Below are 4,467 nucleotides of genomic sequence, written 5' to 3' on the forward strand. Positions count from 1 at the left end.
TACATATTTAAATATTGCAAGCAGTGACACTGAAAGATGATTTAATGAGGGGTTGAGTAATATGCAACATATAAATACTACAATGACTTTCAGAGTTTTTTTAGATTACTTTCTGCCTTCAAGCTTATTGGTTATCAAGCTACAACCATGACTGTTACACGCATTCACTTCCTTTTACAAGGCGAATGCACAGCTGTGCTTTACCTGTCAGGAAAGCCACGATCTTGGGGTCTTTTCCTTCTCTATCTACACTTCCATTCATATAGTCAAAAAAAAACTGGCACGACAATTAACACACTGAAAAATGTATTTTTCTGTTCCTGTTTTAGTTGATTGTTTAATGATCTTTTAATTGATGTTGAATGTTGATTGGACATTTGTTAATATAAGTAGGGATGTGGGTTTTATGCTCTTAAGTCTGAAGAAGCAGTTGTGTAAATAGACTGTGAAAGCGCTTGCCATTTTATTGTTTTATTGTACATTAATGTACTTTTGCCGTGTTATGCTCTCTTCCTTTTTTGACTACATTTGGATTGTTTTTGGCAGAGAGTATTTCGCTGACATCTTGACTTTTATTGCTCTTGTGTTACTTCCATTCATATGAAGGCCTGTAGACATCCAAATAAAGACATGCAGTACATTGTTTTGATTGGTGTCCCCATTTATATAAGTAACATCACCCTTACATGTCCTGGCCACTTTTTCAACAAGCTTCATTTTATAATCTCTAATATTTAGTGGGGGATTCTAGAATGGAGAGTACCTCAAACTTACAAGTCCAGTTAATCCATGCCCTTGAGAGAGGTGAACAGACATTGCATTTTTACTACCCTCTGGGGATTCAAAATGTTATATAGGCTTTCAATGTTTGTTTTTTTTTTTTCTGTGTTATACTTAATTGTCACACTTTGCTCATGCCAAACAATTGGGCAATGGCCTTTAGTCAAGCAGCCAACAGGCACATATGCATTTAAAATGTTCAGCAAAATTCAAGGGTTTCCCGACTGCTCTATACCCAGTAATGGATTCCCTCCTCCTCCAGTCACACAACCATCAGCAAATTTGGGCAATAAGAAAATGTTTTCCTCTGAGCTCAACTCATTAGCTGAGTCCTGAATCTCCCTTCTACAGCATATGCTTCTGGAACTTTTTGTAAATCCTGTTTGTGCTCCATTGTAGATTACATCATACCACTGACTTGAGTTCACAGTAATATACAGACTATAAATATTAATTTATACAAGTCCTCCTAATAAATTAAGAAAACCTTCACGTCTCAATATCAAAGATTTGTGTATATGTTTAAAAGTTCCTGCCCATCCTAAACAATGTAAACATACCATACTATAACACATAATTTGCCTAACAGTCATACAATGCAGTATCACATTGTGTAATTTGAGCACAACGGTCGCAAAAATGCAGTGCAATTCCTCGATCATAATAATATTCAGCTCATCCAGCATTTCACCAGTTTCAGCCATCTAACTGTTTTGTAACATTTTAGACTATGTCCTCCTTCTCCTGACTACTTTGAAACACTTCTGCACTTCAGACTCGCATGACTACTTGTAAGCAATTCATGCTATCTCTGAGACTGAGGAATGTTGGGGTGATTCTTATACTCCATGGTAATCCACTCAGAGATAGTATATATAAGTAGCAAGCATTTGGGGGCACAGCTCCCATGTCACGCTTGCAGGAGGGAGACTTCAAAAATATAGCAGTCATTTTCAAAACTTAGTCTATATTGCAGTTAGGGCGGCCACGGTGGTGCAGTGGTTAGCATTGCTGCCTCACAGCAAGAGGTTCTCCGTTCGATCCTCGGCTGGGGTGCCTTCTGTCCTTTCCTCCGGGTGCTCGCATCCCAAAGACATGCTGCAGGTGGATTGGACACTCTAAATTGGCCCTAGGTGTGCGTGTGAGTGTGCCTTCTGTGGAAGGTTGGGCGCGGGCTGCAACAGCGAACACTAAAAAAACTCTTGAACTATTATGTGCGGACAAGGTGATCCGCTGTGGTGACCCCTAACTGGGAAAAAGCCGAAAGAAGAAGAAGAAGTCTATATTGCAGTTCATTTTTCAAAGTGCAGAGCCTCAAACTAACAGGTTTTCTACTTCTGTCACACGGCCCTGTAAATGGCCTTTCATATTTTCAAACCTCTTTATTTTTGTGGCTGAATCATATACGCTGATACCTATAACCTTGAGTAATGTTTTCTCATAGTTATCCAAAGGAATGTTGTCAGTGCAATAAACAGTGAAGTGTAAAGACTGATGCTGGCCCTGGGAAACAAACATCTCTTCCTCTGGATAAGTAGGTAGGACTAATTTATTCCATCCTGATAAGAGTCATTTAAGACACAGAGATAATAAACTACTAGGTACTTACATAACAAAGCTGGAGATTTTTTTTCCCCATGGATTGATATGCCTCCGAAGCAATTTGCCACTTATCCTCCTTGAAATCTTTTTTTATCTACGTATCATAATCAGGTCACTTTAATCGATGGAATCTAACTGGAATATAGGGCAGCCCATGGGAAATAAAATGTGTTAATCATAAAATAAATCTGTTATAGTTCATTGAACCTGTCATTGCTTCTTTTCATATTCAGGGAAAATACATCGGGTGGTAGGCTGTCAACATATCTAAGGGATCAGTGTTATTCTTCAACCTGGAGCGTGAGATTATAGGTGTAACTTTTTTTTTACAACAGAATAATGCAGGACATAGTGGTATTCTCCAAGCCCCCAAATCGAATCCATCTGATACAATATATACAGTTATGCATTATTAGCTCTTTTACTGTTTAAAATATATAACTTTATGGCTTTAAGTATTTTACTTGGAAATATGTAACTGTTTTACAAAGCACAAGGCTACCAACACCCAAAACTTTACATTTTAATAAGATTCAAATTGTCAAAAAAATATAGAAGCAAAGTTGCAGTAAATGTATGACTTGATCTGGAATAATGCCAGACCTGGAGCTGTAGAATGTTCTTGACTGTTGGCCTACAACAGCAGTACTGCTCTTATCTTAGCAGAACACTCAGTGTGTTGCTGTTATCAAGGGTGTAGCCTGGTACAATTTGTGTACTCGCCAGTGTAGGTCTTAGCATGTGTCACAAACATTAGGGATTACAGATGGTAGAAGATATCTACTGATGTCTAATTGAATTCATCCTGTACAGTGATATTCTTGATGTCATGGTCAGCTGGGTAAGAACTTTTAAAAACTCTTAACAGCTTCAAGTTGCAGACACTCTGCATCTTCTTTGCTTTGCAAAAGGAAGAGTATAAACAAACCAATATGACTGTGAGACGAGCTAATATTTTGTAAGAAGAATTCTTAAGATTTCAGATACAGTGGATCTGCCACTAAATGAAGTAAGTCTGCGCACTTTAAAATCTGTAAAGCTCATACCTTCTCAACTGTCAAGAATTTTGCAGGCTGTCCTTGATTCTGCACGTCCTGTGCCTTGTAAATTTTTAAATTTTCTGGTAAATGACTGGGTACTGCATTCAGTAATGCTAGACATAATCATTTTATATTTCTAATTGTTCTGAGAAAATGCATGTTGATGGAAACTATATTCAATTAATTTAAGTGAATTAGAGTAATATTTAAAAAAAAGGTTTTCTTTATTGGAGCATTCATCCCCTTATTATTTATTTTTTGCCTTTGTCCAGACTTCTTAAGCAAAGAAGTTGAGTGGTGCCATACAACTTTACAGGACTTTTTATTTATTTGCTTATTTATCTCAAGAGAGTGTACCTAGGAAGAAATGAGGAGAAGAATGTTAGTTTTGCATTAGTATTAAGAATGAACAGAACATGGACGCTATTCAGCTAGGTGGTTAAATAGGAAAGTATAAACAGATGAAACCCTTCAGCATGATAGTGATGTATATAGTTTTCTTTGGTTCTCATTATTATAAGATGTATGTGGTTAAATTGAAAAGATGTATTTGCTTGATGGAGATCCTCTATAAAACTGTAATGTTCATTTGTGTTAAACTCTACTTTTCAAGGTGAAAGTCAAGATATTGACTTGATTCAAGCCCAGTTGGTGGATACTATATGGGCCTCCTGTAAGCTTGTTTCTTTGTATGGAATATAATGAGAATAATAAAACAGGAGGAGGAAAAGGGAACAGAACAATATTTATTTAAATAGAAACAAATGAAGAAATGAAGTGATAATGAATTAAAGATCATTTTTGTTACACTTAAATGGTAAACTATAAATAATTTGTAAACTGTCTACATAGTTAGAACAAAGCAACAACAGACATACAAGCGATTCAGAAAAGGAAGCTTCTGCATGTATGTTGGGTACTGTAAACTTTACAACCACAAAATTTCAAACCACAAACGTAACATAAACAAAACACTACACCACACAAACACAAATGCACCTACCTGCCGTCACTACAAAAAAACGAACCAACACACAGAAACACA

The 4,467-nt window shown here is 36.6% G+C and overlaps 1 pseudogene; it reads left to right on the forward strand.

The window, feature by feature from the left end:
* Positions 1 to 3,244: 3,244 nt before the first annotated feature.
* Positions 3,245 to 4,467, forward strand: part of LOC122804563 — a 103,788-nt pseudogene continuing 102,565 nt past the window's right edge.

This window comes from Protopterus annectens, chromosome 1.part1, assembly GCF_019279795.1.
Source record: "Protopterus annectens isolate FY-2018-M chromosome 1.part1, PAN1.0, whole genome shotgun sequence".
Classification (NCBI taxonomy): Eukaryota; Metazoa; Chordata; order Ceratodontiformes; family Protopteridae; genus Protopterus; species Protopterus annectens.